Raw genomic sequence first — 26,624 nt, 5'->3', positions numbered from 1 at the left:
TCGGTCTGCCCCTTCGTGCTGCCTTTCGCTCCCACCGTGCTGCTTCCAGGGACGAGCAAGATGGGCAGGGACCCTGGTCCCAGCAGTCGAGACCATCCACCCATAGCCCTGTCTGCTTCCTGCATCCCCGGCCCAGACGTGCAGCGTGGCCCAGTCAGGTCCACGCACCCCTCGGATAACCTGGTCCCACCCCCCCACTTGGAAAACCTCTGCTCCTGCTCTCACAGAGATTCAATCAGCAAAGTTCATTGGCCTGTGCTGTACAGGTCAGACTAGGGAACACAGTGGTGTGGCATGAACTGAAGCACTAATGGCATATTGGGGGAGGGGGGCCAGAGAGAAAGGGGGAACCTTTCGTCCATGGACCCACAAAAATCTAAGCTTTCACTAAGAAAAGTTCCAGCTCTTCAGAGCGGCAGAGAAAACTCTATGGAGATGCGCCGTTAACTACTGCAGTGCTGTCTTCCTGAGTCCACCACAGCTCCCTCCACTGCCTTTGCTGCTGCTCATACTTTGGCCAAGTTGCGGCAACAGGGCTAGAACCTACTGAGAACCAAGGAGCAGCCGTGCGAGACTCCAGTCCGTGTCCTGCTAACACGGAGGCACACTCAGAAGCCTGTACTGGCGCTGCTCCTTGGGAAGACCCGCCCCCCCCAAATCTCCACCAAATGGGACTTTACTTCAATACCATAGATCGGTTCCCCAGCTGCCCTTCTCTTGCCTCCAGAGCTGCCTGGCTGCTGTGAGGAGGGACAGAGCAGCGCTTCTCCCTGCCAACAGCCAGCATTTCAAACTTACACTCTCGCTGCTTAGAGGCAGATCCAGTCACACAAAGCCCAGGCTCAGGATCCTGGTATACATGCCAGCGCGCCCTCTTCCCAGCCGCCGGTGGGACGTCTTCCGAAGGGGTCACTGCTGGGCTTTCCTGTTGGAATCTCTCCACACGCCCCTCTTTCGTCCCTGCCTGTCAGCTGGTGGGTTTAAGTCCCCCACCTAGCAAATGCCTGGAACATTCTTCCAAGCCCCGAGTATTATCGTCCGACTGGAGCCAGGCTGCAGAACCAGGTTGCAAGTCGGTGTCTCTCAGACGCCGCTGCACATCCGAAGTGGGGCAAGACTAGCTGCCTCCAAAGAGACTCTCCATTTCACGAGGCAGGGGCATGCCAGGGCAGGGCACGCTGGCGTGGAGCCCTGCTCCGGGAGAGGGCGCGGCTGTTCCTCTGGCGTGGGATGGATTATGGCTGTTGCATCTAATCCAAGTGCTGAAACACACTGGGAACTCTAATATTTGGAGATGCATTACCTCTCTTCTGGCGCTTGCCAGCTGGCAAACTGCGTCAGCTGTAACAAAGCAGCTCATTCGGGTTTGCTTTGGGGTAGCTCCTAGTACAGACCTGGGCAGGAGGAGGGATGTTTGTTTAGTTTCCATCACCCAGGGCGATAAAACCTTCATCACCGATAATTCTGCCAGGGCTGAATGGTCAAGTGCCAGAATCGTACTGAGCAGTGGGAGGACTTCGCACTCTGCTACCCGCTGGTGCTCACCCAGGAATACTGGCACTGCCAGCCTGGATACTGCCAAAAGCAGAGAACCAAGAGGAGCAGTCACCTGGAAAGGGATAACGCTCCGAGGAGCTCCTGGTGAAACAGGCGATACTGAGTCAAGGGGTGTTTCAGCCAAGACCAGGAATCCCATGGCACTGTAAAGACTAACAAATATATTAGGGTAGAGGTGGGCAAGAGAGCCTCTCCGGGCTGAATCCGGCACGCAAAGCGGGTTGATCTGACCTACGGCTGCCCTGCCACTCCCCTACCCAAAGGCCAATGAGACCCGGGGATGGGAGAACATGCAAAGTCTCCTCCTCCAGCCAGGTGTGCATGGCACTAGAGGGAACCTCCAGCAGCGTGGGGCAGGAGGCAAGAGACTTCTTGTGCTGCCCTGATTGGCCTGGGGGAGGAGAGAGCATGCAAAGTCTCCTCCCACCGCCAGGGGCGTGCGGCACCGAGAGGGAACCGTCAGCTGTTTAAAAACAGCTGGAGGGTCTCTCTAGGCCAATGTTTCCCAATTGGTGTTCCACGGAACCCCAGGGTTCCGTAAAGCGAAAGTAAGGATTCCGTGAGAAACCGGCACTCCCCTGACCCGTTAAAGAGACAGAGACAAATTGCGTTTTTTTTTCTTCCCTCGGAACCTAGGGGTTCCGTGAAATTCTTTCAAGTTAAAAAGGGTTCCATGGCCAAATAAAATTGGGAAACGCTGCTCTAGGCACCAGGGGGCAAAGATTTCATGTGCTCCCTCTGCCCCCAGGCCAATCAGGGTCTGTAGGCGGGAAAGCATAGGAAGTGTCCTGGCTCCACCCCTTCCACCCGAGGCCCCGCCTCTTCTGGGGCAGCCCAGCGGTCTCCCTTCAAAAATTATTGCCCACCCATGTATTAGGGCATAAGCTTTCATGGGCCGCAGCTCACTTCATCAGATGCATAAAATGAAAGAATCCGACGTCAGGGATTTATACATACACAAAGAGATGGGAGACTCTCTATGCCAAGGACTCAATGGACACACATAAGACACCAAGAACAAACAAAACACACAAAAACCAGCAGGCGAACACTTCAATCTGGCTGGACACTCAGTTACAGACTTGAAAATTGCCAGACTTGAGCACACACAATTTCAAAACCAGACTGCAGCAGGAAACGGCGGAGCTGGAATTCATACGCAAACGTGACACCATCAGAATGGGTCTGAACAGAGCCTGGGAATGGCTCCTCACAATTAGTACGTTTCCCCTTTAGGTATTCTCACCTTCTTATCACCTTTTGGGAGTGGGCACATCCACCCTGATTGAATTAGCCCTCTTAGCAGGGATGTGACACTCCCATCTCTGTATGTATGTATAAAATCCCTGCCATCTGATACTTTCACTCCATGCATCTGATGAAGCGAGCTGCAGCCCACGAAAGCTTATGCCCTAATAAACATGTTAGTCTTTAAGGTGCCACGGGACTCCTTATTTTTATTGACCAGAGGGAGATTAAAGACAGCAATGCTGAATACGAAGAGCCTTATTGTCCCATCCGCTGGAAAACCTCAAGTTAAGCCCTGCTGCATGGAACAACGTTCAAGGAAGGTTTGTTTTTAGAGAGAGTCAGTTCTGAGTCCATTTAACACAGAACCAGTATTTCATCTGTATTGCACCTGCTGAAATTAACAGCTACAACCAGCAGAACTTCCACCCATCTTCACAAACATTAAATCTCACCTACTCCTGCCAGGATCCCGTCACCCCCATTTCACAGCTGGGGAAGCAAAGGACCGGAGAAATTAAGGGACTTGCCCAAGGACACACAGGAGGTCAGTAGCACAGCCAGGAACAGACGTGCCAAGAATGCTAGTTATGCAGTCCCTTGCTCAGTGCCTCCTTCCACAAGCACTGCGCCTTATGAAACAGGAAGCTGAAGCCCTAGGCCTGGCCTCAGAGAGTCACTACTGAGCAGCAGACATGCACAAGTCAGCTCCTGCCCTTATTCAGCAGTTCTGATTCTTGACGTCTTGAAAACAACCACGCAAGAAAAGAAAAACTAGCAGCTGGATCCCTGTCAGGGTACGATGATCTTTTATAAAGTATCTTTTTTTTAAATCATCCCTGTGCGATCTAGGTCTTTGGTACTTCTAAGGGCCCCATTGCTGTTTTAGCTAATGACTGTGAGAATAAATACCCCAATCAGCTCACAGTGAGTTACCCCATTGCACAGGGGAAACTGAGGCACAAAGGGGCTAAATGACTTAACCCAAGGTGACACAGGAAGACTATGGCAGAGCAAGGAATTGAGGGTCTCCTGAGTGCTTAGACTAATGCCCTAAACCTTGGACTATCCCTCTTACTCTGTATTATTTCTCCCCTCATAGCACAGTATTTCAAAGGGAGAAAGGAGAGAAAATACAACCTCTTCTCAACATCCTCCCTCTCAGAGAGAGGCTAGAAGGGTGCCTTGGAAACCCCACCCAAGATGATCCATGGGATCACTTTGCCTGACAAGGATATCTGCCCCGGTGACTGTTGTTTTGCGGTGTGACTCAGAGCACTGTTGCCCTCAGAAGTTCCATGAACCTCCTGCCGGGGGCAGCTCTCTCAGTGCCAGGGGGTCAGTCACACGGCCAGAGTTGGACATCCTGCCCGGCAGCCTGCTGCAGACCTTCAAAGGGATGTTTTTCTCCCCTAGTAGCACAATCAGGCATTTTCATGGAAACACTGATGCTCGCCCTGGCTGCAGGACAAAGCAGCCGCCCCTTCCCCTAAACAGACTGACTCAGGCCCTAATCCGGCTCTGCTATTTGCCTTCCTAGATCCCAGGCATCTCCAGGAAGTCGCTCTGTCAAAGGCAACAGGCCCAGTGTTTCATTTACAGATCTGTGCGCTTGAATAGCTCCGCTACAATCATGACACTTGGGCTGTGTCCAGACTCGGGTTTTTTCGAAAAAAGTAGCCTTTTTTCGAAAAAACTTCCCCTGCGTCCAGACTCAAGCCACGTTCTTTCGAAATTAAATCGAAAGAACGCGGCTTTTCTTTCGATGGCGGTAAACCTCATTTCACGAGGAAGAACGCCTTCTTTCGAAAGTTCCTCTTTCGAAAGAAGGCGTTCTTCAATGTAAATAGGGCTTCTTCGAAAGAGAGCATCCAGACTCACTGGATGCTTTCTTTCGAAAAAGCAAGCCGCTTTTTCAAAAGTTCAGCGTGCAGTCTAGACGCTCTCTTTCGAAAGAGGCTTGCAGTCTAGACATAGCCCTAGAGAGACAGCAGCTGATTTGGTTCACGCAGAGAACAACCCAGCTCGCTCAGGAGCACTAAAACCCAGAGAACCCGTCAATGTTTGGATTTTCAATCCGATACGCAATTTTTCACCAGCACGTGCACTATCTATGGAGATATTTCCAAGTCGCTGCTTACCATGGTATCTAGGCACCGTTTGCACAAGAGATGTGAAAATGCCTTGATTTAGGTAAATGTGTAACTGCTGGACATTTCTCATACACTGCTGCCTCTCCTACATGTTTACATTTTCACATCCCTAATTTGCATGAGCGAAAGTGCCACTCTGCCCTCCCGTGCAAGAATTATTTGTGCTGCGGCAGCTCCCAGGAGCCAGACACACAACAAAAAGACAGTCCCTGCCCCAAAGAGTTTACAAGCCAAGTAAAAGCCCAGAGACCATAGGTAGATAAAGCCAAAGACACAAGATCAGTCAGCGTAACGGGCAGCTGTGTATCTGAGCAGGTGGGTTTTCCGACTGCTCGCTTGCTCCGTTCTGGTGGGCAGGCCTCAGAGACACGTGGTGCAAGAAGCCTCAGCTTCCCAGAACACACTCAGGATGATTTTTATAGCATTTCTCGGCGTCTGCAACCTCCCCGCAACAGACGCAGCCGGTGGGGCAGGAAGTGTATGCGCCGCGCCCCCCCCCCATCCCACCCCTGTTCTGCTGCTGCAGAGCACCGGCAGCCGACATCCTGCTTGGCTTTGGAACGCAAGTCAGTTTGTGCTGTTGATCCAGGCTAGGGGTTAAACTGGGCTGGGAATGTCGGGCGCTGGGTCTCGGTGCTGCTGGGGGATCAGGTGAGCAGGGGGGGGCTAAGGCAGCTCCTTGCTTGTCCCGGCACTGCAGACTGCGCTGTGCCCTAGAAGTGGCCGGCAGCAGGCCCGGCTCCTTGGTGAGGGGCTGGGAAGAGCACACAGGGTTCTATGCACTGGTCCTACCCCAAGCACTGGCTCTGCACTCCCATTGGCTAGGAACAGGATGCTACGAAGCGGGTAATTGGGAGGTGCTCTGTCCCAGCTCACGCCGGGTCCAGGAACTACCTCCACTGAGGCTCTGCATTTTAAATGTAGCAGGAGCTGGATGTGCAGGCAGCCTGACTCCTACTACATTTAAACTTCAGAGCTGCTGTGGGGGAGGGGTGTGGGTCCCAGACCCAGCAAGAGCCAGGACTAAGTAGCCCTGGCTCACGCCGAGTCCCTCTGCATTTTAAATGTAGTAAGAGCCAGGCGGTACCAGCTTTTGTCTGCTTCCATCTCCCCATTGCTGCTTCTAAATCAGAGGCAGCAAGGGGGCAGGGGAAGCAAGTAGGGACTCGTCACTTACATGCCTACTGAGAACCTGCTGGCGGCTGCTTCTGGGGAGCAGCTTGATCTGCAGTGCCCGGAAAGGCAGGAATTTGCCTTAGCACTCCTGCCGCATCACTGACCGGGAGCGGCTCGAGGTAAGCCCCTTCTGCCCCGGCCCTCACCCACCCCTAAAGCTGGGGCCCTCTTCTACACCCCAAAGCTCCATCCTCAGCCTCGCACTGGAGCCCACGCTCCAGTCAAATTATGTTGGGTCCCGGCATCAACTGGGTCATGAGAAAAAAAAGTTTGAAAATCGCAGCTCTAGGACAACTGGAAGAAATCAACACTTCTAGGATGAGGCCAAAACCTTTTGGCCCACTGGCCTGGACAGCTCCCCCATTAGCTCATGGAATTAGACAGAGGCCATCACAAGAGCTGGTCAGTCATCCCAAGCCGATGCAATCTTTCATCAGCACAGACGGAGGCAAGTCGCAGCAACCCCCTGCTGTTTTACTGGCTGGCCAGGTGACAGCAGCTACAGAGAAAGAGCAAGGCCATTGCACATGAGCTCACTGTCTCTAGCTCATGACCACACAGGGACCCATGAAGGGGTGTTTCTCCCCTGACCTCCCTCTCAAGCCCCACTCCACTCTGTAGGCAGCAGCAGCTGTTACCTGGCATGAGGAGTAGGGAAGGGAAGTGCAGACTGCATTACAAATACATGGAGGGCCTGATTGCTCAAAATGTCCACACGTTGAACCTGTCCAGTCTGGCACACCCCGGTCCGGCAACATCTGTGGCCTGGCATGACTTCCGTGAGCTGGATGTCCATTTTTCACGGGTGTGGCCAAGTTTCCTGCAGTCCCATAAACTTTGTTTATAGCCACCAGACCTGGCTCTCAGTAGGGTTACCAGGTGGCTTTAAAAAAAGAAAAAAAAAATACCGGACACACTTGTTCTCAGATGCGGGAGGGGGGGACTGGCCGGGAGGGGAGCGGGGTTGGCCGGGAGGAGGTGGGGCGGAGGGGACTAGCCAGTGAGAAGCAGGGCTGGCGGGAGGGGTGTGTGTCAGGGGCAGTGGGGCTGGCCAGGGAGATCCGGGGTGGGTGGGGGGGAGGGGGGACCGGCCGGAAAGAAGCAGGGGTAGCCGGAGGAGATCGGGGGGTCGGGGGCAGCAGGGTTGGCCAGGGGAGATGGGGGGGGAGAGAGAACCAGCTGGCGGGGAACGGGGCTGGCCAGGAGGGGGTCGGAGGAAGCGGGGCTGGCCAGGAGGGGGGGGGAAGCAGGAGGGGAAGGGGAGAATCAGCCAGCGGGGAGCGGGACTGACCCAGGCACACGCAGATCCCGGGGTGCTGCCCATCCCGCGCACGGTCCCGGTGAAGCACAAACAAGTCCGGCCCCAGGGATTCCATCCGTCCCGGCCCCACCCCTCCTCTTGCGTAGTTGCGTACTGCCTGGCTGGTAGACACACTCACGCAGCATGAGCATGTCTACCAGCCAGGCAGTACGCAACTACGTACTGATACTCCTAATAATAATAAAAATTACCTAATTAGAAAATACCATGTCCGGTATTTTCTCAATTTGTTTCCCGGCCAGAACCCTCAAATACAGGACTGTCCGGTTCAAAACCGGACACCTGGCAACCCTGGCTCTCGGTGTCCTGTGCCCGGACTGTCCTCTAACAGCCCAGCAAGCAGGGGAAGTGTTGGTAATGCTGCCAGACAATATCAACCTCCTGCAGTCCACCCACTTCTCTGGTTGGACACCGGTCAGGCCCTGAGGGTGCTGCACTAGAGATGTACATAAAATCTCTCGCTGGTCTCGCAATTCTTAACAAGGAAAAAAAAAATATCAAACTAGTCAAAGTTAAACAAGCGTTAACAGTTACGCTGGCTCTCCCCGCATCCAGACCCGTCCCATCCACTTCTATGGGTACTTGCTACATCAGCGGTTTTCAAACGTGGATTGTCAGGAACAGGGTCTCGGTGCTGCAGGGGGGTCAGGTGAGCAGCGGGGGCGAGGGGAGGGGGAAAGGAGGGGGGTGCTAAGGCAGCTCCCTGCCTGTCCGAGTGATTCATAAAAGGAAAAGGAAGCTTGGAAAGGAACTCTTTGCTGGAGAAAAGAGACGTAACGCACATTGCCGCAGCGACAGCACTGAATACAAGGGCGTGCTAGCGTTTTGGGCTATCGGGCCACGTGTTTCTTGTTAGGGACACGTCTGTGGTAAGCACGAATATTTGCTGCCTTTATTAATAGGCGTGCATGAAAGGAGGGCTTTGTTCAGAAGCCCAGGGACACGCCCCCACTCTAGCGTAAAAGCCGAATTTGCAGGGCCAGGGGAAGGATGCGTCATCACTTCAGGGGCCCAAAATCCCCATTGCTAGGACAGCCTCTCAGCTCAGTAGGAGTACAGAGTCAATAGAGACCAGAGTTCAACGGTCCTGCATGCGCTCCCAGGCCTGGAAACTGAGCCAGAAATCCACACGCCCAAGTGCACACTCCGCTAGGATTCCAGCCACGTCCCTAGTGTCTTACAATCCCTCCCGTAGCCACCTCTGAGCTAGCCATCACAATCAGCAACGTACAGGGTCTGAAGCAGCCGCTTGTCAATAAGCCAACCTCAGTAGAGAAGGTCTGAACAATTCCCTTAACTCTGGATTCAAACCGGAGCTTGGCTTTAGTGCCTTAGCAGGATTGTAACCTGGGCATCAGGTTAAACCTTCGGAGGTCACTTGGGCCTTGCCTACACTTAACGGCACTGTCGCTCGACTTCAGCTATGCAAATAGCCTGGCTGAAGTTGACATGCTCACCCATCAATCCTAACTACTCTTGTTGACTTGGCAGAGTACCGGCGTCGATGGGAGCATGCTCAGAGATCGATTTATACTAGACACAACCAGTTGAACGCCGGAGGATTGATCCCTGAGTCGGTGCCTGGCATACTGTAGACAAGACCTTTAATATCAGGAAGGTTTACTGTGCAAGGGTCTTTTACACAAGGCCTTAAAAGAGGAACAAATCGTCAGCTGATATAAATACACATGACAATATTCCCTTCTGACAATCAGCTGATTGACTCCATGTGCCCTAGATATATACTGAGCCCACAGCTATTCATACAAGGACCTAGGTCAAATTCTTCCCTTCCCACCCCAGCCTGTAACTCCAGGGGTGGTTGTATTTCAGTGATCCCTTGTGTTAGACAGATACAATTTCAGAAACGGCCGTCTGCTTTTGAAAAACATTTCCCCTTAATGTGTAGTGTGTAGACACACACCCTCCCATAGAAAAAGCTGTATTAAAAACATTCAATTGCACAAGTTAGCACTCAAGGCGAGCGATATCGCCAGTTTGAGATTGCCCAGATCCCTTAATCCTGTCTCCCATGTCTTTCAATCACGTTCTTTACATGATCACCCACTGTTCTCAAGAGGCAGCATCATCCAATTTTGGCTACCTTCTACCATAGTCACAAAGCATCAACATTCTACAGGTTGAACCTCTCTAATTCTGAATGCTCCAGTCTGGTAACATCCGTGGTCCAGGATGATTTGAGTCAGCCGGATGTCCACTTGTCTTGGGTGTGTTCAAGTGTCCTGCAATCCCATAACGTTTGTTTACAGCCACCAATCCTGGCTCTCAGTGCTCTGTGCTGTTATTTAGCTCTAATTTACTCTTCTAAGAGCCCATTAAGCAGTGAAAGTGCTAGTAATGCTGCCAGACAACACTGACCTTCTGTGGTTCAGCAAATTCTCTGGTTCAGCAATGGTCAGGTCCTGAGGGTGCCCGACGAGAGAGGTTCAACCTGTATTTCCTTCTCATAATGGACTAGTGGGTCTTTACAAATTGACTCTCTACAGTGGTAACTTCTTTAGTCTCTAGGGGTATGTCTACACTACCCCCCTAGTTCGAACTAGGGGGGTAATGTATGCATACCGAACTTACTAATGAAGCCCGGGATTTGAATTTCCCGGGCTTCATTAGCATAAAGCCGGCGCCACCATTTTTAAAAGTCGGCTAGTGCAAACCCCGTCGGCACGGACTAGATAGTTCGGATTAGGAAATTCAAATCCCGGGCTTCATTAGCAAGTTCGGTATGCATACATTACCCCCCTAGTTCGAACTAAGGGGGTAGTGTAGACATACCCCAACTGAGCCAGTCTGTGAAACCTCATTTCTCACCGCGGAGTAGCCACTGTCCCACTGACTTCGGCAGGACTACACAACTGAACAACTGCTCGGTGGGTGTCAGCATTGGTCTGGTCCTACAGGGTTTAATTTTTGGTGCCTTGTCTGAAGCAAGGTATCAAATATTTTTGACCAGCTGTACTACCCTTCCTTGGGGCAATGCAGGGAAGCAGGCTGTTAATTACAGAGCTAGCTTAGCTGAAAGTGTAGGGCTCACTGCAGACACTCTGTTTCCGTGTGAAGGAACCTCCAGTCCCCTGCCACCCTCCACTGCTGTCTCTGTCAGCAGCGCGGGATGCAAGGCAGGAGCCGATCTGCAAGGGGAGTCAGCTTAAAAAACAGCTGTCTGCAGGGGGTCTGAGATCCCCGGACAGAGCGTGCTGCAGCCTCTGTCCATGGGGAGCTTGGACCCTCTACGGACATGGGATGCTGCCAGGGACAAGCCTCTTTCCACTGCAGGCCCAAGCTCCCTGCGGACCCCCCTCCCCCAAACCAGAGCTACTACCGTGAAGCAGCCTCTGCCTGTGGGCAGCCAAGGCCCGCAGCAGCCTCCCCGATAGAAGCAGTAGCACAGGGGGAAGAGCAAGGGGGCAGGCGGCACCACAGAACCGGTACATGGTGGGAGGGGGAGAATGCAAGTACTCGATTAGATTTACCGATAAACCGAGGCTTGTCCATTAATCCTCTGGTCAACTACTCATCGACACCCCTGCTTTGCACCCTGATCACGTACAGATGTGGTCTCCTCACCTCAAAAAAGATATTTTGGCCTTGGAAAGGGTTCAGAAAAGGACAACTACAATGATTAGGGGTTTGGCACGGGTCCCGTATGAGGAGAGGTTAAAGCGACTGGGACTTTTCAGTTTAGAAAAGAGGAGACTGAGGGGGGATATGATAGAGGTCTATAAAATCATGAGTGGTGTGGAGAGGGCGGATAAAGAAAAGTTATTTATTAGTTCCCATAATAAAAGAACTAGAGGACACCAAATGAAATTAATGAGTAGCAGATTTAAAACTAATAAAAGAAAGTTCTTCTTTACACAGGGTGTAGTCAACCTGTGGAACTCCTTGCCAGAGGAGGCTCTGAAGGCTAGGACTGTAACAGATTTTAAAGGGAAGCTAGATAATTTCATGGAGGTTAGGTCCATAAAAGGCTATTAGCCAGGGGATAGATATGGTGTCCCTGGCCTCTGTTTGTCAGAGGTTGGAGAAGGCTGGCAGGAGACAAATCGCTTGATCACTGTCTTTGGTCCACCCTCTCTGGGGCACCTGGTGCTGGCCACTGTCAGCAGACAGGCTACTGGGCTAGATGGACCTTTGGTCTTACCCAGTACAACCGTTCTTATGTTCTTATCATCACCACCACATGGGCTAGAAAGTGCATTTTAAAAGAGCTTAAGTTCTGCAGAAACAGGTGTACTTGGCTCTTGTTCTCACTAAGGCAAGCGCTCTCCTCCCCAGCAAGCAGGGGACGTTTTCCAAGCTGTGCATGTGGCAACACAGTGCACAGAATGTTCTCATGGCATGCACTGAAAAAGCATCTCTGCCCCAGGTAAAAATGTCATTGGTATGAGTAATGTGCCAGCTCAACCAGTCAAGTGACCTCCAAAAGGGGTATTCATGAAAAACCGGGGAGCCCGTTTAGACGTAGGAAGTGTCTACAGGCAGGAGAGCAACAGCTGGAACTCTCCCAACTTTGATCTCGGCAGATGGGAGGTGCATGCCCAGGAATGCTTTTGGAAAACTGCTTTGCTGGCACCAGAACAGCCATTGCAACCAAAGGCAGGCGGTGGGGGAAGAACCCCCTCTTGCAAGACTGGATCCAAAAAACAAACACAAGACAACCTGGTGCCACGCCGCCAGCCAAGAGGAATTCCAGACTGAGTGCCAAATATTAACAACCTCCCCTTTCCGCGCACACAAGCCAAGACTATTTCCAAATTAAGGTCTGACATAAAATCATCTTGTTATTACTTTTCCAGGTGGGCATTGCTGATTCAGTCCATCCCCTGGGGATTTTAGCCCACAACCCAAGTATCCAGATTTCCATTTAAAAAAAGAGCAATCTATAATGTTTTACCTACAGTATTGCTCGTTAATATTTTAAAGAAGATTTACTTCCTGTCAAGTGTGATAGCCCCCAAGTGAAAGCCCTTCTGGTATGTCTCTCTGGAAGGGCATTTGCGATTTCCAGATCACCTCTGGGAGGAGTACTTTGCCTGCAGCACTTCAGAGCAAAAGATCTCACGGTGCTTTGCACATATTCATTAAGCTCCACACTACATTATTACCACTGTGCTGTAGAGACATTTCACCCTTCTTCCGCCCCCCCCCAGAAACACAGCTAGCTCAGGCATGGAATTCTGTGTAACGAAAGAGAACTGAAGAGAGAAGTTAGTTGGGCACAATGCAGTTACTGGAGCTGGAAATGAGTCAGGGCACAGGCTGTAACAGAGTTGTGCAGTGTAGGTTCCATTAGGGATATAAAAGTGTAACCGTTTAAACGGTTCACTGATAAGCATCAGCTTATCGGTTACAGTTACATGCCAGCTCCCTGGGAGTGGGGCCTGCAGCCGGCTGTCACCCTGCACTGCAGGCTCTGCCGTATAAGTCTTATACTGTAGAGCCTTCAGCTAAGCGGACTCCCCAGAAGAGGGGCTGGCAGCTGGTGTGCGCCGAGGGCTGGCTTATAAACTGGCTCCTGGTTGATAGCCCCACTCCTAGGGAGCCAGCCCTCACTCCTAGGGAGCCAGCATGTGGAACCGCATAACTATTAGGATTTTTAGCGGTTATTCGGTTACCTCTTCAAACGATTTTTTATATCCCTAGTTTCCCTAGGGCTAGATCCCCCAGAAGTACTCAATGGAAGTTAGGAAGTATCTTCGGAGCCCTGGGCCTACAGTATTGTGACCAGTTAGGATCAACTTTGAAGGGAAGTCCACAGCAGTGTGAAAATCCTAGCTCCTTTGATTGGCCTCTCCAATCAGATCACAGGTTTGTTGCAGTCACAAGCACACACGCAAGCAAGGGACATCCCTCAGCTGACTCCACTCTTATGGACTCTCCCCCACTTATAAAAGACAGGACTATGCAGCACTTTAAAGACGAACAAGATGGTTTATTAGGTGATGAGCTTTCGTGGGCCAGACCCACTTCCTCAGATCAAATTCTGGAAGAGAATTGGCACGACCATATATATCAAAGGATACAATTGAAAAAAAGTGAACACATATAAAACTGACAAATCAGATTTAGAACAGAAGAGAAGGGAGGGGGAGGGCTAGTATCTATGAGATAATGATACTAGGGGTGATAATTGGGGAAGCTATCTTTGTAATGGGTAAGGTAATTAGCATCTTTGTTAAGGCCCATTTGTAAAGTGTCAAATTTAAGCAGGAATGACAGTTCTGAGGTTTCCCTACGTAGTCTGGTGTTAAAGTCTCTTTGAAGTAAGATACATGTCGTAAGGTCGTTCAGACTACATCCAGGTTGGTTGAAATGAAAAGTGCTGCATAGTCCTTTCTTTTGTTTCAGCAAGATCTGACTAACACGGCTGCATCTCAATTACTATTCCACACTTATAAAGAAGTTTAATGCTTATTAACGGGGGGTGGGGGGGTGGGGAGGAATTAGCAGCCAGAGAGACAGCAGTTGGGGGGGCATGTGGATGATTGTGTCATTTCTAATATATACTAATTGTTTCAGCAAAGGCTCTAAAAGCCCTAAAGAGCTTTTACTGAGCTGAAAAAGCTTAGCAGGGGAGATTGCTTGGATTCAGCAAGTGGCAGGAAAAAACAGAAGGGCGGAGGCAGAGAACAAAGATAAGAGGAGCAGAACGGACACTGAACAACAACCTAAGGAAGGTTCCACCCTGATCTGTTACGGGGAGGAAGAGAGTGATGCATGGGTTGGACTTTTTTGACATCAGAGACTTAGGAAGTTAAGCTTCAGAGAAATTAAGTAGACAGGGGATTGGCCGTGTCCATTATTAACAATGGGTCACTCGAAGGGTGTCCTGCCGTTCCATTCTGTGCCTGGCACTGGGGTAGAGGGAAGCAAAGGCGCAACAAACACTGTGCAGACTTCTCATCTTGCTGGGGGTGGGGGGCGTTCGACCTCACACACTGCTCTAGGCCGTGCCCCCACGGCGCTCCTTCCCCCTAGTTCCACCTCTCCCTGCCCCTGCTCCACCTCCTCCCACAGAAGGGCCTCAACACACTTGTAGAGCTGGGAAACCTCCCCTACTTCTTTGGTCCCAAAAGCCTATTTGCAGGTCACGTGCCGAGCCAGCAGGTTTGAAAGCGGCGCACAAGAGGCCTCGGAGTCTTGGTCCTGCACACCCTCGCACGAGGGGCAACGTGCTGCCCTCAGCGTTTCTGGCCTGGTGGCACTTTACACCCGACTTGCACGGATGTAAGCAGCAACGGAAGGTGCATGGGAGGCAGGAATCAGGGCCCACATCTGTAAGCGCTGGCGGGCCACAGCTGGGAACCAACAGACACCTGGGAACTGTCAGATGTGGTGAATTGATCCTTCAACGCCTGAGGGACTAACGGTCCAGCAAAGACGATGTCACCACTGCAAGGTGCTGGAGAGGCCTTGCACTAGGGGTGCTAATTAATGTTTTAAATGTTAATCACTAGGTTTAACTGGGCGCAGCCCCTTCCCCGCCTGCAGCGCAACAGACTGCAGCTGGGGGAGGGGATGCTCCCCCTCCAGAGCCCCCTGGTTGGTGGGGGGGGGGGGGAAACTGTTACAACCTCAGCCCTGTCTCTGCTACAGCCTCAGGCAGCGGGGGGCTGATCCGGCCCCCAAGCAGGGTCCAGCCTGCCAGGTCGGTTAATCAGTAAGCAGGCCGATAAGCTGCCTGCTTACCAGATAACCGGTTAACCTCTTACATCCGTGCACAGCACTATCAGAGAGAGCTGGAGAGTCAAAGGCACAGAGCGCTACCGTGTCAGCATCCGGCCTCTTAAAAACTATTTGGAGCAAGCTGCAGGTGCATCAATCCCCTCTCTCCTAAATGGTTTACTTGGGGAGCAGCCGCTGCTCTCCGTGCGGCCCTTAGAAGAGCACAGCTAGGAGACTGCTGCCAAACTCAGACTTTCCAGCGGAGCTTTTAATTACTGGGTGGTGCAGGAAGGTGGTGATTCCAGTTTGGGGAGCTGGGGGGAGGGAGAGCCCCCGAGGTGCGGTGTGGATGGGTTGCTGCTGCTGGGCGTAAGCACGCCTGTTCCCCGTTCAGCCCAACGCCAGGAGGTGCCAGCTGCACTGGGTAAGCACATTTTTTCTGCCCACTCATTCCTCCCGCAAAGGAAACAGGATGGGAGGCAGGTAGCCAGGAATAGGGCCACATGCAGACAGAGCACCAGCTGGGAGAGCGATTTATTTTTTGATGCAGACATTTTAGAGTTCCGGGCGCGACAGTAAGTGAGCTGCGCCGCTGGCATGGGGGCTGTAACAGACCCTGAGCTGCGAACACAAACCTGCCCAAAAAAATCACGAGACAAAGGGTTCAGCAAAGCAAATGGCTTTTCGGCAGCCTCCTAAAGGCCAATGGATACACAGGCCCTGTTGGACAAATAGGGACGCACACGTCAAAGGGTCTCTCCGGAGAACAGCCAGCCTACAGATATTCGTGCCTAGGGACTGGAGGAGGGCATCTGTTGATCTCCGGTGGACACAGAAAGATGCAACCCAAAGCAGGGAGAGCAGTTCAATTGTAAAGGGGCACAAGGAGAGCAGAATGCAGGAATAATAAAGGCAAGAGGCTGCCCCCCAAATAAGCCATTTTAAGGGGTGTATAGTTGTGTACTGGCAACTTGCCCTGAATTATTACTCCGTCCTTATCCATTATGCAAGTGCAAATCCTGCAGTGCATGCTCGGCTGAGTCAGGCGTGAACAATAGGGCGTAAAGGACAGGCAGCCGTATCATTGGAAGTATTAGTAACCTATCTGCAGAGATCACCTTCCTGTTGAACCAGCCCCTCACCCCCCCCAGCATATTCCTCTCATGAGCGATGGCCTTTTGGGGTGACATACAGGCACTACTAATAGAGGCTTCGCAAACTGGCCCCATTTCACGGCAACTGCTGTATTGTGCTCTGGAATCTAAGCATCCATTTGAAACCATAATTAGGGTCCTGATTTTCAGAGCTGCTAAAGGTCCCCACCTGCTGTTAACTTCTTTGGGAACTGAAAACTCTCCTCTAGGTCTTACAGTCCACCCAGATCCTCTAGGCACCTAAGGGCTTGTCTCCACGTACAGCTGTAGTGCTGAAGCAAAGACACTCCAGTGCCGAAGGGACATTTTCCCTTGTCAGTATAGTTAATCCAGCTATCCAAGAGACAGTAGCGATGTCAATGGGAGAAGCTCTCTTGTTCACATAGGGCTTAGGTCAGTAGAACTACGTTGCTCAGGGGTGCGGATTTTTCACACTCCTGAGCGATCGAGTTATACCAATATAGGTTTGTAGCCTAGACCTTGCCTAAGTATCTTTGAGGATCTGGGCTTAAGTCTCCTGTGTTTTGTTTTTCCTCTGTAGCAATTGAATTAGTGCTACCAGAGCTGTCCTAGTCCCTATAGTTGTGAAGAAAGCAAGCCTTCAAAATAGGAATAAAAAAAATGTAACACACAGATGTATGCCTGAGTGCGCCGACAGCCTGAACCAGTAGCTCAGGAACATGCGGACTGCCCTTGTTCATTATACAAGGGGTTGTTAACTCTGAGCTCTGGTGATGACAGGTTAAAAGGCTAAATTGTTAATGCCTTCATTACTGCTTGGAACATGGAAGAAAGGCCAAAAACAGTTGCATGTGGAAGTTCTACCTATAATATTTTTGTTAAAGGGCTTGTTTTGTGAGCGCACCTTGGAAGAGGGAAGAAATCGGTGGTATTCTCCTATCTCACTCCACAATTCAATCCCCGTTTACAAACGTTATGGACACTTTTACTGAAGCACATCAATGTGATCTAGTGGTGAGAGCACAAGAATAAGGGCCTGGAATCCCCACTGGCTGATCCCAATGCTGACACTGACTCACTCTCTAACCTTGGGCAAGACACTTAGGGTATGTCTACACTACCCCGCTAGTTCGAACTAGCGGGGGTAATGTAGTCATCCGCACTTGCAAATGAAGCCCGGGATTTGAATTTCCTGGGCTTCATTTGCATGAAGCCGGCCGGCGCCATTTTTAAATGCCGGCAGTTCGAACCCCGTGCGAGGTGTACAGCTAGTTCGGATTAGGAAGCCTAATCCGAACTAGCTACTCCGTGCCGCTTGTAGCCGCGCGGCACGGGGTTTGAACTGCCGGCATTTAAAAATGGCGCCGGCCAGCTTCATGCAAATGAAGCCCGGGAAATTCAAATCCCGGGCTTCATTTGCAAGTGCGGATGACTACATTACCCCCGCTAGTTCGAACTAGTGGGGTAGTGTAGACATACCCTCAGTTCTCTCCGTGTCCATAGTGCACATAGTTATTGAGCTCATCTCCCATCTGGGATGATTGTGAAGGTTAGCGAAGCATTCTGAAAATTAAACATGCTGTAAAGCCCAGGGTTACGGTGTCATTTAGGTTTCCATTCCTTAAGCATCCATGACCTGTTCTCAAAGACCGGAGAAGCTGCTCTCAAGTGGCAAGAGAAGACTCTCTCGACCATGGCAAGGAAATAAAGGAAAATCCGGACCAATATTCCCTGTAAGTTGAGCACTTGGGCAGCCATGCAGGAGAGATTCAAATATTGCCCAGCTGATTAGTAGAGTGCCTAGAGCAGGATGTGTTTTTACTGGTAGTGCACATCCACACATGCCTCGGTGCACATAATTATTCTGCACATGGATGAAAACAGTTAGAGGGAACACTGATCTGGACCAGTCGTTTTTAAATCAAAGACTTCCTTCCAGAGGGCAGTGTTTCAATAGTAACAGCAGCAGCGATGCAATGCTGAACTGGCATCTGACATGAAAGCAGTGACAAGATCACAAGCTGTGGTGGCTAGGCTGCTGCAGCTGATACATTGGCAGCCCTGTGTTTACCTTCCTGCTCTCATTACATCAGTGCCCGTATCTGTCATGACAGAGTGGTCAAAGGAGATGCTACAGACACAGTTCCTGTCTACACTACTCTGATTGCACTAGTAGAGAGAATCCACTAGCATTTTTACCACAGTCTAACATGCCTCTGAGTCAATGCAGATGGCACTAGAGATGTAAAATCCCATTTACTCAATTAACCAGTTAAACCTTACTGGTTTAACTGGTTAATTGCTTAAATGGGGAAGGGGGGGGGGATCCAGCCTGCTGGTTAACCACTAACCATCCCCTGGTAACGCTTACCAGTTAACCACTGACATCCCTAGATTGCACAGAGGTAAGAATGCCAGTAAATACCAGAGCCTGATTTCCACTAGCACATCCACCATTACTATCATGGGAAGCAACACCTGTGGAAGATTCCAGTGCACTGGAGTCCTGAGCCTTGTTTATCACTGGTGACGTCCAGCTGTACCTGATCTGCACTGGTGAGGTGCAAATTGGAGCCAGGGTATTTTAGGAAGAGTTAAACATACATACAAGAGAAACAGTAACCTTGGTATAAAAATGCCTCCCTCATCAACATGTTCAATAGGCGCAGCTTGACTGTGTTCGCATTAAAATCCAGAGCAGCCACATGTCATGTTGAAGTCAGAGATGAACTTGTATAACATGCATCCCACTCTGGTTATTTTACTGACAACATCTGTGCGCTAAGGATCCCTGGCACGTTTGGAGCAGTGGAAGAAGGGCAGATTACAAAGCTTTCTATGCCGTGACCAGAACCATGCAAAGGCTTACACAGTGCGTCAATTTATGCACTGTGAGTGAGGGATGTTAAATATCAGTTAACAGAATAGTCAATTAACCTCATGAATATTCATGCAGTACTATTCTGTAGTACCTGGGGGGGAAGCTGGCAGCCAGTGCTCTCCCAACTCCTGAGGAGCCCCCTGCCACTCCACGCTGCTGCCTCTGTATCAGAAGCAGCAGCATGGGGTTCCAGGCAGGAGCTGGTCCGCAAGGGGAGCCAGTTTAAAAACCAGCTCCCCTCGCAGAACGGCTGCCCGTCACCCCACACTGCAGCCCCTATCCAGGGTGGGATCTGAGCTCCTGGACCTGGCACGAGCTGGAACTGAGCCGAACTGCCTGCCCACCTGACTCCTAATACACTTTAAATGCAGAGCCGCAGCGGGGTAGGTCCCAACCCGGTGCAAGCCGGGACTCATAGAATAATAGGACTGGAAGGGACCTCGAGAGGTCATCGAGTCCAGCCCCCCACCCTCAAGGCAGGACCAAGCTCCGTCTACACCATCCCTGACAGATGTCTATCTAACCTGTTCTTAAATATCTCCAGAGAGGGAGATTCCACCACCTCCCTTGGCAATTTATTCCAATATTTGACCACCCTGACAGTTAGGAATTTTTTCCTAATGTCCAATCTAAACCTCCCCTGCTGCACTTTAAGCCCATTACTCCTTGTCCTGTCCTCAGAAACCAAGAGGAACAAATTTTCGCCTTCCTCCTTGTGACACCCTTTTAGATATTTGAAAACCGCTATCATGTCCCCCCTTAATCTTCTTTTTTCCAAACTAAACAAGCCCAGTTCATGAAGCCTGGCTTCATAGGTCATGTTCTCTAGACCTTTAATCATTCTTGTCGCTCTTCTCTGTACCCTTTCCAATTTCTCCACATCTTTCTTGAAATGTGGTGCCCAGAACTGGACACAGTACTCCAGCTGAGGCCTAACTAGTGCAGAGTAGAGCAGCAGAATGACTTCACGAGTTTTGCTTACAACACACCTGTTGATACAACCTAGAATCATATTTGCTTTTTTTGCAACAGCATCACACTGTTGACTCATATTCAACTTGTGGTCCACTATGACCCCTAGATCCTTTTCTGCCATGTTCCTTCCTAGACAGTCGCTTCCCATCTTGTATGTAGGGACTGAGCCAGGGAGGGGGAAATGCATGTAGTCTATAGTATTAATCAACTACACTATTACATCCCTACTGCGAGTCTCTCGGGCGATATCAAAGGGAGTACATACATTCATGCTTCACTTTACACACTGCGTTTGTAGAATTGGGCCCTGTGGCTAAAAGGAGAAAAGTCCCCAAAGCTAGGTCTACACTAGAAACTTTTGCTGTTGGGGATGTGATTTTTATTTTAAAGAAGTTTCTACAGTGGCGAAAGTCCTTAGTGTGAACAGCAGTCATACTGTCATAAAAGTGCTTTTGCTGGCATAGATTATTTTGCTCAGGGAATAAGCTGTACTGACAAAGATACTTTTTGGCCAGCACAAACTATATCTCCATGGGGGAAAGGGGTTGGCCATTATAGCTACACCAGCATGCCTTCTCCAGAGTGTACTCCATGGAGTAGCTGAGAGTACAGAAATGTTTTCCAGAAGCTGGTGTGCTCTTTTTAAAACCTCTCAACTAAGCTAGTGTTTCTCCCCCATCTTATTCAGAACACAAAAATGGCTACATTGGGTCAGTCCAAAAGTCCCTCTTGTCCAGTATCCTGTCTTCCAATGGTGGCCCACTGGGGCTATGTCTAGACTGCAGGCTTCTTTCGAAAGAGGCTCTTTCGAAAGATACTTTCGAAAGAGCCTCTTTCGAAAGAGCGCGTCTAGACTGCACGTGTAACTTTCGAAAAAGCGGCTTGCTTTTTCGAAAGAAAGCATCCAGTGAGTCTGGATGCTCTCTTTCGAAGAAGCCCTATTTACATTCAAGAACGCCTTCTTTCGAAAGACGAACTTTCGAAAGAAGGCGTTCTTCCTCATGAAATGAGGTTTACTGCCGTCGAAAGAAAAGCCGCATTCTTTCGATTTAATTTCGAAAGAACGCGGCTTGAGTCTGGACGCAGGGGAAGTTTTTTCGAAAAAACCCCTGAGTCTGGACACAGCCTGGCAGATGCCCCAGAGGGAATGAACAGAACAGGGTTCATCTCCTGTTGCGTGTTCCCAGCCTCTGACAAATAGAGGCGAGGGACACCATCCCTGCCCACCCTGGCTAACAGCCATCGATGGACCTAACCTCCATGAATGTATCTAGCTTTTTGTTTTAAACTTGTTATTGTCTTGGGCTTCACAACTTATGGAACTCTTTGCTAGAGAATGTTAACTGTGCATCATGTGAAAAAAAATACTTCTTTAATAGGCAGCAGACAAATTTCAAATGGTGATTGATCCCTAGTTCTTGTGTTATGAGAAGGAGTAACTAACTTCTTTGATTTACTTTCTCCACACCAGTAAGGTTGTTGTTGACCTCTATCATATCCCCCTTTAGACATCTCTTTTCCAAACTGAAAAGTCCCAGCCTTTTTAATCTCTCCTCATATGGCAGCCACTCCATCCTCCTAATCAATCTTTTGCCCTTTTCTTTACCTTTCCCAATTCCAATGTTTTGCACAGTATTCAAGATGTGAGTGCATATAGAAACAATATATCTTCTGTCTCGTCTATCCCTTTCCTCATGACTCCCAATATTCTCTTTGCTTTTTTGACTGCTGCTGCTGCACATCGGATGGATGTAGTCAGAGAACTATCCACAATGACTCCAAGATTTCATGCTTGAATGGTAACGGCTAATTTAGTCCCCATCATTTTAGATGTGTAGTTGGGATTATGTTTTCCAATGTGCATTACTTTGCATTTGTCAACATTAATCTGCCATTTTGTGGTCCAGTCAGCTAGTTTTGAGATCCTTTTGTAGCTTTTCACAATCTACTTTTTTTTTTTGATAACTCTGGACCCCTTGCTCCCTTCATCTGGAGAAGTGGGTTCTGCCCACGAAAGCTCATGATACTATCTACAACGTGTTTTGTTAGTCTCTAAAGTGCTGCAGGACCATTTGTTGTTTTTTAAGTCTTTTTACTTGGGACTTAACTATCTTGAGTAGTTTTGTACCATCTGCAAATTTTGCCACCTCACTGTTTATCCCTTTTTCCAAATTATTGATGAATATATTGTAATACGATTGAACTTAGTACAGACTCCCGAGGGACACCAGTAGTAACGTCTCTCCATTCTGAAATGTGAACATCTATATATATACTCCTTCTTTCCTATTTTGTAGCCAGTTATCAATCCATGAGAGCACCTTCCCCCTTATCCCATGGCAGCCTACTTTTCTGAAAAGCCTTCGACGAGAGAGTTTGTCAAAGGCTTTCTGGAAATCCAAGGACACTATATCCACTGGACTCCCCTTGTCCATATGCTTATGGACCCTCCTCCACCCTCAGAGAATTCTAGCAGACATGATTTTCAATTACAAAAACCATGTTGACTCTTCCCCAACGAATTAATGGTCATCTACGTGTCTGATAATCAGGGCTCGCCGAACCGTGGCAAGCCCTGCTCGCCAGCCGCGCTGTCCAGTGATCTGCGTATGCGCAGATCGCCTGAACCCAGCTCTTCCGGGTTGTAATCTACTCGCCACGGGCAAGTAGATTACATAGTTTGTCGAGTCCTGCTGATAATTCTTTTCTTAATTGGGGATGTAAAATCCCATTTAATTAGTTAACTGGTTAAATGTGATGGTTAACCCATTAAAAGGGGGATAGAAAAGAGAACTGCTCCAACCTGGAGTGGACCCCTGCCTACAATGCACCCAGGCTTGCCGCAGACAGGGGCTGCTCCAGATGACCAGAGTAGCCCCTGTCTGCAGCGGGCCCTGCAGGGCTGGAGTATCCCCGTCATGCAGTGGGCCAGGAGCTGCTCCAGTCCCCATCAGTTAACCGGTTAACCTTACACAAACCTAGTAGGGATATAAAAATGCATTTAACAATGTAATCATGTGACCATTAAAAATCAGAGTGGTTACGCATGCTGGAGGCTCTGAAATGTAAGGTTGAAATAAACTTTATACTGCAGAGCCCACAGCAAAGTCTCTTGCCCAGGAGTGGGTCCAGCAAGGGCTGCTGCCGGCCCACCACAGACACCGCAGGCCATGTGGGACTGGGGCAGCCCCCTGCCTGGAGCAAACAGGAAGATGCTCCAGCCCCTACCAGTTTCCCGGAACTGGTACGTCTCACCCATTAATGGCAAGGTGAACCAACTGACCTCTTACATCTCTAATCCCTAGTTATTAACTATAGTTCCAACCACTTTGCCCCGTACTGAAATCAGGCTTACCAGCCAGAAATCGCCAGGATCACCTCTAGGGCCTTTTTAAAAATTAGCGTCACATTCGCTATTCTACTGTCATTCGGCACAGAAACTGATTTACATGATAAGTTACAGACCACAGTCAGTAGTTCTGCAATTTCACGTTTGAGTTCCTTCAAAACTCCTTGGTGAATGCCATCTGGTCTCGGTGACTTGTTCCTGTTTATCAACTTGTTCCAAAATCTCCTCTAATGACACCTCAATCTGGGCCTGTTCCTCAGCTGTGTCACCTAAAAAGAATGGCTCTGGTTTGGAAATCTCCCTCCCATCCTCAGCTGTGAAGAGGGTTGCAAAGAATTCATTTAATTTCTCTACAATGGCCTCATCCTCCTTGAATGCTCCTGTAGCATCCTGATTAGCTGTTTAGCAGGCTTCCTGCTTCTGATGTACTTTTTTTTTGCTATTACTTTTTGAGTTTTTGGCTAGCTGTTCCTCAAATTCTTTTTTGGCCTTCCTAATTACATTTTTACACTTCATTTGCCAGAGTTTATGCTCTTTTCCATTTTCCCCACTAGGTTTTAACTTCCACTTTACAAACCATTTCTTTTTGCCTCTCACAGCGTCATTTATTTTGTTGGCTAGCCACAAGCAGCACTTTCTGGGTTTTACTTTTTCTTGTTTTAATTTCAGGCCCACGTTTAAGTTGAGCCTCTCTTATGGGCTCTTCAAAAAGTTTCCAAGCACCCTGCCCGGATGTCGCTTTTGGCCTTTGGTTTCATTTCTATCCAAAACAGTAATAGAGATGTAGCCGTGTTAGTCTGGTCTAGCTGAAACAAAAAAACAGGACTATGTAGCACTTTAAAGACTAACAAGATGGTTTATTAGGTGAGGATGTGGGTGTGGCCCAGAAAAGCTCATCACCTAATAAACTTACACTTAGGGTTAAACAAAGACATTAATTATCTTACCCATTACAAAGATAGCTTCCCCAATTATCATTAGCTCACAGACATTTACCTCCATCCCTCTTCTGTCCTGAAATGTGATTTGTCCTTTTCACATGTTCATTTTTTTTAATTGTATCCTTTGGTATATATGGTTGTGACAATTTTCTTCCACTATTTGATCTGAGGAAGTGGGTCTGGCCCACGAAAGCTCATCACCTAATAAACCATCTTGTTAGTCTTTAAAGTGCTACATAGTCCTGTTTGTTATTTCTATGCTAGTAACCCCATTGGTGTGCAGTTCCTGGAATCAAATTATTCCCTGTCCCCCACCTCAGAGGTAATTAACTTTCAGAGAGAATGACACGAGGCAGGCATGCCCACAGATGCGGAAGGAAAATCTATGCAAGCTGCAGGCTGGTGTTGAAAACTCCGGCTGCAGCGCCCAGATGCGCGAGTGATGAATTGCAATGCGAGGGATCATGGCATGGCCTGTTTGGCTCACTTCAGAGGACACACCAAAATCGCTAGCAAAGAGGAGAACATGGATTGGGACGGCAGGGATGTGCCGTAGCTCCTAAGCCGGGTTTTCAACGCCTCTTTTGGACACAGCCCTTCAAACCCGTCGTCCTTTGGCTCTTGGAAGGGGAACAGACTTTTTCGAGCAAGGCAACTAAGGCAGACGCGGGTTGTTCGCCTTCCTGGCTCTGTGCACAGCACATGCTCAAAAAGCCCCTAGTCTGCAGGGACCACACACACGCGTAACCCATTCGGGCCCGAAGGGGTGCAACTCAGGGAGCCGGGGCTGTTGCTGGCGAGTGCATGGCGAGCTCCCCAGGGGAGGGCGGAATGCACGTGAAAAAGGAAACCAACTCACTTTGCACCCCCAAAGATGGAGGATCAAGGACCCCCCCCCCCCCCTTCTCTCTCTGCGGATAGTGCCAGGAAAGCAGCGGAGGTCCGAGAGGCAGACGCGGGACTTACTGCGCCTGGCCGCTCCGGGAGCGCTTGGGGAGCTCGTCTCTGCCTCCGCGAGGGCTTCAGGGATGCAAGGGGCAGACGCTGCCCGGGCTGCCTGCCTTTCTTCTGGGCACCATGCTCAGCTCCCCGCGGCGCCGCTCTTGCTCATTTCCTGGCTGTCAAAAGTGACTCGGCGAAACTTCCCCCCTCCAAGAGCCAGACACCCGGCTCCACTTTCCGCCTCTCGGGCCCTGCTTAAGGAGGACGGGCAGAGCCAGGGGGCTGGCCCACAAGCCCGCCCCTGCGCGTCCTGGCCAGCCAAGGCCCGCTCCGGCGGGGCCGCCCGGAGCCGTGTAAACGCGCGCCCCGAGCCGCAGCAGGATTCGGCGCAAGCCGGCTGGCGTCTCCCGGCAGCAGCGAAGTCGCCCTTAAACGCGGCCCGTTGCGCAAGGCGCGATCGGAGCGCCCCGCAGCCACCCTCCCGGGGGTGCAGCTCGCTGCTAGGCGCCCCGTCTCTGCGCCCGCCGGGAACGGGCAAAGTTCTCGGTAACTTCCCCCGCAGTGGCTCCTGCAGCTAGTGCAGCACGGAGGAGGCTTCCCCGAAGCTGCCTTTGTCTTGCTTTTCGGGTGCGGGGGCCCGTACAACAGCCTGACCAGGGGAGGACTGAAAGCGAAATTCAAACTTTTGACCATAAAAAACAAGCGTGTGAATGCTCCGCTCCCCCTCCCCGAGAGAGAAAGGCTGCGCGCACACCAGATCGCCACACGCCTGCCTTAGGAGAGAAATAGTTTCAGCCTCATTTTACAGGAGGGACAGGAAAGTTGAAGTGAGTTGCTCGCAGTTTTATAAAGGAAATCAGTGGCAGGACTGATTAGACTTAAGGTCGTGCTGGCTCCCAGCCCTGTGTGCCCGCCACAATTAAAATGCCGTTTGCCAATTAAAGATCTAATTGACAATTAACGATGACAAACGAGCCTCATCTCCAAAATGAAACACAAGACAGAACTATGGAGCACTTTAAAGACATTATGAAGTGATGAGCTTTCGTGGGCCAGACCCACTCCCTCAGATAAGCTCATCACCTCATAAACCATCTTGTTAGTCTTTAAAGTGCTACATAGTCCTGTCTTTCCTTTCAGCTAGACCAGACTAACATGCTGCATCTCTATCACCATGACTCCCTACCAAGAATGTAATTCTCTGGAGCTGCTTAATAGGACAAAGGTTGCTTTATTTCTGATTCTGATAGGCCAGCAGGGCAGGTAAAGCAGGGCTGAAA

The 26,624-nt window shown here is 50.1% G+C and overlaps 1 protein-coding gene across 2 annotated transcripts in view; it reads right to left on the bottom strand.

Annotated features, from left to right (window-relative positions):
• ITPRIP (inositol 1,4,5-trisphosphate receptor interacting protein) overlaps nucleotides 1-26,143 on the bottom strand; it is a 37,487-nt gene extending 11,344 nt beyond the window's left edge. The window contains exon 1 of one of the 2 annotated variants that reach the window (XM_075935521.2): nucleotides 25,369-26,143. The gene's annotated coding sequence lies outside the window, so the exon portion shown is untranslated. Of the gene's footprint in view, nucleotides 1-798; nucleotides 3,618-25,368 lie in introns of those variants that run through there. The other variant, XM_075935522.2, reaches the window with a different exon arrangement.
• Nucleotides 26,144-26,624: the final 481 nt, after the last annotated feature.

The sequence above is a fragment of the Pelodiscus sinensis genome, chromosome 8 (assembly GCF_052426305.1).
Source record: "Pelodiscus sinensis isolate ZL-2025 chromosome 8, ASM5242630v1, whole genome shotgun sequence".
NCBI classification, from domain to species: Eukaryota; Metazoa; Chordata; order Testudines; family Trionychidae; genus Pelodiscus; species Pelodiscus sinensis.
This window is presented reverse-complemented; position numbering and strand designations above follow the sequence as displayed.